This window comes from Macaca mulatta, chromosome 4 (assembly GCF_049350105.2).
Source record: "Macaca mulatta isolate MMU2019108-1 chromosome 4, T2T-MMU8v2.0, whole genome shotgun sequence".
Classification (NCBI taxonomy): domain Eukaryota; kingdom Metazoa; phylum Chordata; class Mammalia; order Primates; family Cercopithecidae; genus Macaca; species Macaca mulatta.
The window spans coordinates 89,038,899-89,051,216 of NC_133409.1; the positions used below are offsets into that span (position 1 = coordinate 89,038,899).

Sequence of the window (12,318 nt, forward strand, 5' to 3'; positions counted from 1 at the left end):
TCAGCAAAGTCTCAGGATACAAAATTAATGTGCAAAAATCACAAGCATTCCTATACACCAATAACAGACAAACAGAGAGCCAAATCATGATTGAACTCCCATTCACAATTGCTTCAAAGAGAATAAAATACCTAGGACTCCAACTTACAACGGACATGAAGGACCTCTTCAAGGGGAACTACAAACCACTGCTCAAAGAAATAAAAGAGAGCACCAACAAATGGAAGAACATTCCTTGCTCATGAATAGGAAGAATCAATATTGTGAAAATGGCCATACTGCCCAAGGTAATTTATAGATTCAATGCTATCTCCATTAAGCTACCAATGACTTTCTTCACAGAATTGGAAAAAAACTACTTTAAAGTTCATATGGAACCAAAAAAGAGCCCGCATTGCCAAGACAATCCTAAGCCAAAAGAATAAAGCTGGAGGCATCACGCTACTGACTCCAAACTATACTACAAGGCTACAGTAACTGAAACAGCATGGTACTGGTACCATAACAGAGATATAGACCAATGGAACAGAACAGAGTCCTCAGAAATAATACCACACATCTACAGCCATCTGATCTTTGACAAACCTCAGAAAAACAAGAAATGGGGAAAGGATTCCCTATTTAATAAATGGTGCTGGGAAAACTGGCTAGCCATATGTAGAAAGCTGAAAATGGATCCCTTCCTAACACCTTATACAAAAATTAATTCAAGATGGATTAAAGACTTAAATGTTAGACCTAAAATCATAAAAACCCTAGAAGTATACCTAGGCAATACCATTCAGGACATAGGCATGGGCAAGGACTTCATGTCTAAAACACCAAAAGCAATGACAACAAAAGCCAAAATTGATAAACGGGATCTAATTAAACTAAAGAGCTTCTGCACAGCAAAAGAAACTTCCATCAGAGTGAACAGGAAACCTACAGAATGGGAGAAAATGTTTGCAATCTACCCATCTGACAAAGGGCTAATATTCCGAATCTACAAAGAACTTAAACAAATTTACAAGAAAAAATCAAGTAACCCCATCAAAAAGTGGCCAAACTATATGAACAGACACTTTTCAAAAGAAGACATTTATGCAGCTGACACATGAAAAAATACTCATCATCACTGGCCATCAGAGAAATGCAAATCAAAACCACAATGAGATACCATCTCACACCAGTTAGAATGGCAATATTAAAAAGTCAAGAAACAAGAGGTGCTGGAGATGATGTGGAGAAATAGGAACACTTTTACATTGTTGGTGGGACTGTAAACTAGGTCAACCATTGTGGAAGACAGTGTGGCAATTCCTCAAGGATCTAGAACTAGAAATACCATTTGACCCAGCCAGCTCACTACTGGGTACATACCCAAAGGATTATAAATCATGCTGCTATAAAGACACATGCACACATATGTTTATTGCGGCACTATTCACAATAGCGAAGACTTAGAACCAACCCAAATGTCCATCAATGATATACTGGATTAAGAAAATTTGGCACATATACACTATGGAATACTATGCAGCCATAAAAAAGGATGAATTCATGTCCTTTGTAGGGACATGGATGAAGCTAGAAACCATCATCCTCTGCAAACTATCACAAGGATAGAAAACCAAACACTGTATGTTCTCACTCATAGGTGGGAACTGAACAATGAGAACACGTGGACACAGGATGGGGCACATCACACACACCGGGGCCTGTCATGGGGTGGAGGTGGGGGGAGGGATAGCATTAGGGGATATACCTAATGTAAATGACAAGTTAATGGGTGTCGCACACCAACATGGCACATGTGTACATATGTAACAAACCTCCACGTTGTGCACATGTACCCTAGAACTTAAAGTATAATATTAATTAAACAAAAATAATAATAATAATACTCAAAACCCAGTAACATTACTTCATAACTTGGAGTTTGAAACACTCTTCTAAACCATGACAGTACAGGTTTCATTTCTGTTCCTGCAAGTGGCAAGATCTTTTTCCCATCAATGCCTTCTCATTTTGTTTGCTTTCTTGCTTGGAAAAACCTTTCCTTTTTTTCTCTGCATTTAAAAAAGACCATCTAATTGCTTCCTCGCTAGAAAGTGTTTCCAAGACTATTCCAGTCCATGGTGTCTCCTTTTCTGATGTCTATTTTTAACACATAAGAGATCATCACACATTTTTTACACTAAATTATATGATATATTGTGATGTTCTATAATTGTCTTATATCTTAGATAGTTATGTCTCTTTGACAGTGACTACATTCTATGTTTTTGCTTCTATATCCTTTGAAATGTCTAACAAAAGCACACGTGTGTTAGACACATCACAGATACTAAAAAACAGCTATGTACCCTACACAAGTCAACCTCTGAGCTTTCATTTCTTCAGCTCTGAAATGTTCTATTATTCTAAAGTCTCTTCCAGTTTATTAGTCTATATTTCTATGATATATGAGGACTTCTATAAAATGCACAAATGAAGAAAAAATACACAACTGTTTTTTTATTAGCAACTACTGTAAAAGAAAAGTTCTTGTATGAGACAAAAAACGTCTGAAACTTTTTGTCACTTTTTGGTAGACAAAATATAAACACCTTTTCAGAGATAAAGACAACATCTTTATCTCCGAAAAAATAACGTTACTGAAGTTTAAAAACGTAGCTGGGTTCTTTGGCACTTGGATACTGAAATGTGATTATTTGTAGGCCACTTTTCCCCCCCTAAGTTGAATGAATATATATACATATATGTGTGTGTGTGTGTGTATATATACAGTGTGTGTGTATATATATATACAGTGTGTGCATACATATGGTGTGTGTGTGTGTATGTATCAGGGAATTTCTATGAGCTCTTATCAAACTGAGTTGATTGCAGAACTAAATAAGGCCTAACAATGAATGTGGGCTTGAGGTACATGGAGGCAGGGTTATTATTTAGGGACAAAAATAACTGAATACAATTATGGTTTATATATCGTTTGTTTGTTTACAGGTGGTTTGTGAAATGTCACAAAAATCACTTAGGATCTTTTCAGTGGCTCTGGAGGTCAAAGGATGTGGCTGCTTGGCTCGATCACTAGCACCTCCATGACCATCTGCATTCTCATTCTTCTGATCCTGAGACTATGGTAAAGGAGCCAGAGAGGTTGTCAGTCCCCTTTGTGACAGTGGTGGTGATGTGTGTATACTGGGGAATGGGGATTGTAGTGGGCATTTATAGTCTTTATCTACTCAACATTCTCTTTCCTTCTTTATTAACAACACTTTAATTTTCCTTTGGGAAACCTTTTTCTTTCTACTCGGTCCCTGTGGTTTGGGTATATATGAGGGGTACATACAGCTATTTCCCTTGACCTTTTTGTAGCTACAGGCAAATGACCCCAGCCTGGCAGTGTGCATTCCATCCCATAGTTACAATGGTTAGTTCAGAGATGAGCGCAGGATCCACATGGGTCTGGTGAAACATTCTTCAGCTTGCTCTCTTTCTGATGCAACTAATTGCTAAGGAGGTTGGATGTTAAGACCGGAGATGTAGGTCTTCCCTCTGTTTAGAGAAAGTAAAACCAGTGCAATGAAAGCACAATGAAGACAGTGAGAGAAATTGAGTCCTGACGCTTTTTGAGCATCTGGAGGAGAAAAAATGATTTCTAAGAACATGTTTTTGTGTGTGTTTGTGTGTGTGTGTTTGCCAGTTCTACTTGTGAGATTTATAAACATATGAGCCAATAAATTCCAATACCCTTTGCTGTAGGTTTTGCTAACTCAGTTTGGGTTGTGTGCCGGGCACATCCAACTATCCTGACTTCACTTTTTCTCACTGATAATCTCTTTTTCCATCTTAAAAGTTTGGTGCAGGCAAGATCATGTCTCCTGCTTTTCTAGAGCCCAGGGCTTATTTCCTCTCCATCTGGTTACAGAAGTTTCTCCAACCTTTTGCATAGTCTCTTCTTGCCTTCTTCTTCTTCAAGTTCAACACAAGTGCTTGTTTCACAGCTGTAGGTGGCAGGAGACAAAGAACTGAGATGTTCTAGTCCAGTCTCAGGGTAGTGATGGCCCATGCAAGTGCCTTTGTGTGAATGAAGAAATGCCACTCTCTGAGCTTTGTGCTAGGACTGGTGCTCTGGAACCCAAGCTAGATCTTAACTCCAAATTGCCTGCCCACCTCCTGAGCCAGGGGACATAGTGCAGAGTACAAACGGCACAACACTATGCTGAAGACCCATAGGTCCAAGAAGCAAGGGTTGGAACCATGAGGTAGAAAAATAAGTCCGTGGATAGTAGCAACCCTCTGCTGCTCATGCCCACTGCTGCTGTGGTCTCTTCCTAGGGTGATGATAGCTGCTGATGCTGGGAGCCTCCTGGGCATCACCACCGGAGGCTGTGGCCTCAGTAATGATCACATATGTTGGTAATAGCTGAAAATATCACTTGTCACTGAAAGCAGCATTTCCCACTGTCTCAAGGCGATACTTTTTCTAGGGGGTCTTCCTGAGTTGTTTGGCATCTTTACAGCCCATCTGTTGATGAAAGTGAATCGTTTTAGAAATCCAGTGGGAGGCCAGCTGGCAATTGGCCATTGGAAGAGAACAGAGCACCAGAGAAAGAAGGATACCTGGCAAGTCTCCCCTGCCACACATCACGGACACCTTCAGGGGTCCGTCTAGGGGCCCCAGCTGGCTTTCAGTTATTTCAGTCTTCTGGGCGCCTAGGTGAGACCCTCATGATTGTGTTGGAAATGAGGAAGAATAACCAAGGCAGAAACGCAAGCAGCCTCGGGGAACGCAATTCCACTGGGCAGTCGCCACTGGAGGTGCACTTTGGGGGCCGTGGGAGCGGGAAACCAGGACCCTAAAAGGACTGCCAGCGATTAGGGGCGGAGCGACCCTCTAGGAGAGGGGCGTGGGGTTGAGGGCGCTGGCCAACGGCGAGGCTTGCCTCAGTGCCAGGTGGGCGCACTTGCGGTACCCTCCATGCCTTTGCCCAGGTAGAGGAGCGACGCGAGCTGAGTATAGAGGGAGTCAAGGCGGGGAGCGGCGGAAAAGGGCCGGCGATCCGCCCTAGGGCAGCTGGGGCGTGGCCTCCCGGGATCTCTCAGTCTCTACTGGCCTCCTCCCTCTTTACTTGCCTCCTCCCTCTTTACTTGCCTCCTCCCTCTTTCTCCTCTCCTCCTACTCACCTCACGGTCTAAAACCGGGGCCTGCGCCTTTAAGAGGGAGCGTTGGTTACCCTGGGGGCGGGAACCCCTCGGTAGCTCGCTAGGCGGCGGCGGCGCTCGTCCGCGATGCTCCTCACTTTCAGCTCCAGCTCCCGCCACCGCCGCCTCTATAGCCGCCACCACCTCTTCCTCGTCGTCCTCCTTCCTCCTCCGCCTGGCAGCGTTGTTCTCTGCAGCGGAGGAGAGAAGTGCTATGTCAGGAAAGTTCCGGGAGGGACTACATGGGGCCATGCTCCCTGGGCTCTTCCGCGGGCGCCCGCGCGCTGCTTTTCGCTTGAGGTGAGGCTGGGGGTCTCTGGCCCGCGGGACAGGTAGCCGCCCAGGGCGGGGAGCGCTTGCATCCGCCGCGCTGGGCAGGGCGAGCGGTTTGGCAGTGTGCGTGGGGGGAAATGAGGCTGGGGAGACCGAAGTTGTGCCGGAGAAGCTTGGGTTTTCGGGAGGATTTTTGCAGCTGGACTGGAGTTATTTCGGCCGGCGCCACACGGTGGGGGCCCGGCAGGGACTCGGTTTCTCCCGGGCCGCCTGCCCCTCTCCCCTGCCCGTCTGAGCGATTAGGCCTTCTAGGAAAACGGTCGCCTGCAGAGGTGCACCCCGCGCCGGCTCCTTCCCTGCTGGGCTGTTCTGGTCGAGAATTCAGTGCTGGGAGTAAGAGGAAGGAGATGGGCTCCACTTGAACTTTTACACGGTGGTCTCGCTGCTTGAGTGCTGAAATTTACCTTGTTGGCGGGAGCGAAAGGTGCCTTCGCGCTCCAACAGTTGAACGAGAGGTTCCCTCTTCCATGTGGTTCATTCTGCAGCGCTGTGTGTGTTGGCTGGTTTTCAGCGTCACCCTGATTTCAGTCTTCTCTCCTCTGCCTCTTTTCGGAAACATTCTTCTTTTTAATAATAAAATATTCGTGGAGGCTCAGAGTGCTTAAAAAAAAAAAACCCAACAACATATCTTTATGAAAATTTCCCCCAGGGCTAGCCCAAATTTTCATTTATTGTTTAGTCTTTGATGGAATGTTTAGACTCAGTCTCGACACTTAGGGAATACAGGCATCCCTGTAGTAGCATGCAGGTTTTTAGTGAGGTAGGATGAAGTTTAAACCATATGTTTTTAAAATAGGATTTATCTTTCTTTGTTGGTGAGCTTGTTTTTCATTATGTGTTGGATTAAGAAGCCTTCAGCCAGTTCTAGGAGTAGTGTTTCTAAGAATCATGGATAGAACCTCATGTTTCTTGCATAAGCTGATACTGCTTCAGACATTCTAATCTATGGTCGAGGTATGTAACACGTGTTTCATTTGATGAAACCTAACATAAAAGTACATTTATCGCAGACGTGGTTAAGTTTTTTTTTTTTTCCCCACATGTCCTGTGGGTAAAGGAAGCCCCATTTTCTCACACCCCCAGGTCTCTGCCACACCACTATTCCTGTTTGCCTTATTCACCACATTGCCAACTACAAATCAAAGGTGCTGATGAAAAGTCCCTATGTTTTGTCAAGTGTTGCATAGCCAAAATGTTAGTGACATAATTGATTTTACATCAATTATGAACATGCAGATCATTTTGAACAATAAAAACAGAATGTGGGAGCTTAAATAAAAGAGTGCCTTGAAGTATTTCTGGTATATGCGTTACATACAATTTTGTGTGTGAAAAGTATACTACCAAGGCAGACAGGGGATAGTGTAGGAAACATTGTTGGCAGTGGGAAGTTTTCGAAGAAAATCGTCCCAGAATAACCATTAATACTGTCAAATTTTGTTTGGGATATAGACTTCTCATCTCTAAGTACAATTTTGTCACTTTACTGTAAAATATACCAGTACCAAAACTGAAAAAAAAGAAAACAACTCACCATCTCAAGCATTTTCTGAAAATTTTCAGCAAACCGAGCATTCTTGGAGAAAATTTGCTTAGGAAAAATAAATATAACTAAAACCCGAATGTAGTTACTATTTTACCTTAAGTTTGCTGGACTACAAGCAAGAAAGTAAGAATTTAGTGTTCTTAGGTGGATGTGACTTAGTTTCTAGAGTTATTTGAGCACCTTGAGATTTTGTATATGGTGTATTTAATTTGGGATGATTGTTTTGTGAATGAGTCTTTTGGAAATGATACACACACGTGGATTTATATATGTATATATCCATATCACACATATACCTATATTTATGTATCCATACTATATATAGTATAATTATATATACCATATCTATATATACTATTGAATATATAAAAAACACGAGAACCATTTTAGGAACCTAATAATATGTGTGCACCAAGAACAGCAGGTCTAAAAGATCAGCTAAAAATGGTTATTGCTAGGGCTTGTCATCTTTTCAGCATTTTAGTCAATATCAGTTAAGTTAAAAAGCACTGGTTTTCAATATGTTCTTGAACTCTTAACAAGGCTTGGATCAGGGAGCCATATCCTAACCACATTTATCTATTCAAATGGATTGAATTGCCCCACTAATGGATAATTGAACCAGGTATTTCTTAAGCTTCAGTAGGCAAATTTTAGGTAAAATTTAGTTTGTCAATATAGTGTTTTCTTTTTTTTAACACTTCAAAAATAACCTTTACGACATTCTTCATAGGTCTGGGATTTAGAGAGTATGTCTCAAAGGCATGAGAGGCAAACCTTGGGGAAGTTCTGGTACTCCAAATTTGTGAAATGATGTCTTAAGTGCTTGATTTGAGAGGTGGACCCATTAATGCTTGGAAAAACAATGTGTATAAATACAGTGCTCCAGTTACTGCAAGCAAAACTATTTCATTCACCTTTGGTATATTTGTTACCACATTTCATAGCTGAAGCTGCTACATTTCAGCATATGTATGAAAATTAGAAATGAAATGAAATAATCTATTAGGCTGTTTTTTTTTTTCTTTAATTTGCTAGCTGTTTACCAGAAATGTGTTTATATTTGCTGCAAATGACCTTTACTTTGTTGCAGGTGGCAGTTTTTCCTTTTTTTGCAACTATGACATATGTATATTTAGGATGAATTCTTAGTGTTTACTTGAAAATATTAATGAGTTTCATAGAGTTTATGTTGTATTTCCTCACCTTTCGAAACATAACATATGACATGTTTGACTATGAGCCTGAGATCATGGACCTTCAGAGCTGATGTGATCCTGGTCAGTTATAGTTTCAGTTTCCTGGGAATTTTCTGTTTAAGGTTAGATGTGCCCTTAATTTGAACTAGATGATCCACGAAATAGGTACTTTTGCAACCACAAAACAAGAGAATATTCCAAATGATTTGAAGTGTGGGCAGCCCAACATGCTTTAGTATTTGGTTGGCTTGAGGCGGTATGCCATACTTGTAAAAATGGTTTCCGAAGCTGACAGCAAGCTGTTTCAGGCTTTGAATTTGACACATAGGATAAAATGCATTCTAACCTCTGCACCAGTAAATATGGACAAGATTTATATTCATTGCTGTTTGTATGACAGAAGATTCAGAAAACTCAAGCATGAAACTCTAGCTTAATATACAGGAAAGTTCATTTATATTTGTTATAAACATAATGAAGAGTTAGAAAAGTTGGATTTTGACACAGCCCTCAGGTCTTGGGGAATAGATGGTATATTTGCAGTTATGGGGGTAATCTTGTGGTTGCCTATTGAAATTAATAATAGGATTATTATTATCAGCATTTCCTTTGAGTGATATGCTAAAGAATTACATCTTCCCAGATCCAATTTAGATTAAAAACACCCCCAGCCAGATACTGTACCAATCACCTGGCATATATATTAATTGATTCTTAGATCTTTTTCAAATTCTTAGATCATTTTCAATTTAAACCTTTATGTGTTGTTATAGTTATAAGCTTTACATACCTTTTAGGGTTTTTGAGCAGACCTTCTTGGTTAACTTCTTTCTCTCAATTGACTTAGCTCAGTCTGTGTTATTAAAGTGTTTGAAAAATATTTAAGGCAAATTCTTTTCTGTGGAAACTTCTAAGGATCTGCCTTGGGGAGGCTGGTGAAGAAGGGACATGATTCTGTATTCTAGCTGTTACCTTTCTCCTAAAGTGAGGCATCTTTACATCTTCCTACTTTATACAATAACAATATAAAACAAAACGAAAACAAATGCGTAGGTAACTTTAGAGAGAGAACATTTGTAGACATTTAAAGAAGCCTGAAGTTTAGATCAGAGTAAGTTTCAACTGAAAATTATATAAGAATCAATTAAATCTATCCCATGTGTTTGGTATGGTATTTGGCTGAGGCTGTCTGGTGCAGGATTTTTTGCTCTAAGTTGATCCTGGGAGGATGTGGATACAAAGGGAGTTGGGTGTAGGCATAACATCCATTGTCTTCCAGAGGGAAAAATGTTCAGATAAGTGTGCTTTTGTAATAAGATCCATTCTTTTCATCATTTTAACTTACTCCATTTCCCTTGTATTTGAAGCACACAGTCTTCCTACTCCATTTTGATTAACCCTGCATAAACCATGATACCTTGTAAAGTTTCACACTGTCTAGCACTAGCAGAAAGTCTCTTCTCTCAACTTGTTCCCACTCAGCACTTCTTCAGATGTTTTTCCTTCTTTTGCATTATTCATTTCTTGAATGATAGGAGATTTGAGTATAAGTTGAGTATCAGGTTTCTCCATTTTCTATAAGTTACATAAATTTGCACCCACTTACAGGTTTGGTAATGTTGGGAACTTCTTGTTTTTGTTTCTATAGTTCATGTATAGTTACTATTTCAAGGTTTCAAATCTGTTTTTTTTTTTTTTTTTTTAACTTTTATTTAAGTTCAGGGGTATAAGTGCAGGTTTGTTACATAGGTAAACTTATGCTGTGGAGCTTTGTTGTACAGATTATTTCATCACCCAAGTATTAAGCCTTGTACCCATTAATTATTTTTCCTGATCCTCTCCCTCCTCCTACCCTCCACCCTCATGATATAATAGATTTTTTCTTCCTTTATAAGTTATTCTTGTTCATTATAGGAAATTTAGAGGCCAGGCATGGCCACTCATGCCTGTAATCCCAGAACTTTGGGAGGCCGAAGTGGGAGGATTCTTTGATCCCAGGAGTTGGAGACTGGCCTGGGAAATGTGAGGAGACCCTGTCTCTCCAAAAGGTAAAAAAAAAAAAAAAAAAAAAAAAAAAAAGTTAGCCAGGTATGAGTGGCACACGGCTGTGGTCCCAACTACTTGCGAAGCTAAAATGGGAGGATCACTTGAGCCCTGGAAGTTGAGGCTGCAGTGAGCCGTGATCATACCATTGCACTCTAGCCAGGACAACAGAGAAAGACTTCCCTGTCTTCAAAAATAAAAAGAAAGAAAAGAAAATTTAGAAAATCCAGACAAGCAAAAAGAAAAGAAGAATTACACCCAGTGATAACTATTATTAGCATTTTGGTATCTATTTTTATATACATATAGAAAAATACTATGATATTTTAATTTCTAAAAATGGCCCTTAGTGTATATCTATTGCTTTGTAATTTTCACATAAAGATGAACCACTTCCCTTGTCATGGAATGATCTGTAACATTTTAAATTCTGAATCATATTATTCTATGGATGTATCATAATTTATTGGGGATATAATTTTTTTTCTTCAGCTATACAGTAATGACTATCTTACAGCTCAATTTTTATTTATTTATTTATTTATTTATTTTGTGATGGAGTCTCACTGTGTTGCCCAGGCTGCAATGCAGTGGCGCGATCTTGGCTCACAGCAACCTCCGCCTCCCGGCTTCAAGGGATTCTCATGCTTCAGCCTCCTGAGTAGCTGGGATTACTGGTGCCCACCACCATGTCTGGCTAATTGTTGTATTTTTTGTAGAGATGGGGTTTTCACCATGTTGGTTAGGCTGGTGTTGAACTCCTGACCTCTAGTGATCCGCCTGCCTCAGTCTCCCAAAGTGCTGGGATTACAGGTGTGAACCACTGTGCCTTGCTATAGCTCAATTTTTATATGCATCGATGGTTATTCCCTTTGGGTAAAGCCCTAGATGTAGAATTTTTGGGGAGGAATAAAAGAGCATTGATAGTTTTCATTGCCTTCAAGGCACTTTATTATTCCCAATATAAAATCTGTAGAGCTAATCATTGTCTTCCCTGTTTATCTTCTACAGTTTTGTGTGTGTGTGTGTGTTTTTGGTAAGTGTAATATGAAAGAGTCAAATCAGATAGGGTTTGAACCCAGACCTGATTGCTTTTTCCAAATGAAGTAACCTAGTTGTTTATAGAGATTTAGCCTCAATCCCAAACCATTCATGAGTGCTCAGTTATAACTATAAATGTGACCTCCAGCTAAACAGGTACAGTAGTTGAGTGTGCCATGAGAATGCTGTCCCTTTTTCAATTTCAGTTTACTGTATTGCCAGCTGCCCTCTTGCCCACATATTGATACATAATTGTGGAATGATAGAGTGAATGAATGTCATTTTCTGTATAGTCATCTCTAAAATGTAAAAATATTCTGTTTTCTGCACTTTGCTGCCAACTCCTGGACTCTTAACATTTAAAATAAATTTGGAAGGTTTAAATTTACAAAATTTAGCCTTGAGCTGTGTGTGTATGTGTATGTGCATGTGTTTGTTTACATCTATATTTTATCTATATATTTGTATCTTTCTTCCTTTCTGTCAATAATACGAAACTTCTTCTTAGCCAGAAATTCCCTTTTGAAATCAGTTGAGTATCACTCTGGCTACTACAGAAGCATGTGGTCACTTCTAGGAACAAAATTAGAGCTATAAAATGAGCAAAAGTCAGGAAAAGATAGAAACTTAAACACTGACGGCTAAATGTAGAGAGAAATTCTCCCTTTTATTTTTGAAACTAAAATTATCTTTAGCTATCAAACATGATCCGAGTGAATGCAGTTATATTTGCATTTTTCATTTTTAGAATTTGGTTCTGAATGTAGAAGGTAAACACACGTGTACTCCCAAACATGCTTTCTGGGACAATTACTGTTTTCCAGACATTGTTTTCTTCACTGTGGAATAGTTGCCTTTCCTCCTTTAAGTCAGGCTTAGGTTATCTGATCCCTTAATACCTGGTGCTTACCTCTGTTTTAGCACTTGGATAAGTGCTAAATACATTTTTTTGTTGTTTGTTTA

At 40.0% G+C, this 12,318-nt stretch overlaps 1 protein-coding gene across 1 annotated transcript in view; it reads left to right on the top strand.

The window, feature by feature from the left end:
* The first annotated feature begins 5,289 nt into the window (after nucleotides 1-5,289).
* Nucleotides 5,290-12,318, top strand: part of GPR63 (G protein-coupled receptor 63) — a 43,843-nt gene continuing 36,814 nt past the window's right edge. Inside the window, exon 1 of the mRNA XM_001100856.5 lies at nucleotides 5,290-5,493. The gene's annotated coding sequence lies outside the window, so the exon portion shown is untranslated. The remainder of the gene's footprint in view (nucleotides 5,494-12,318) is intronic.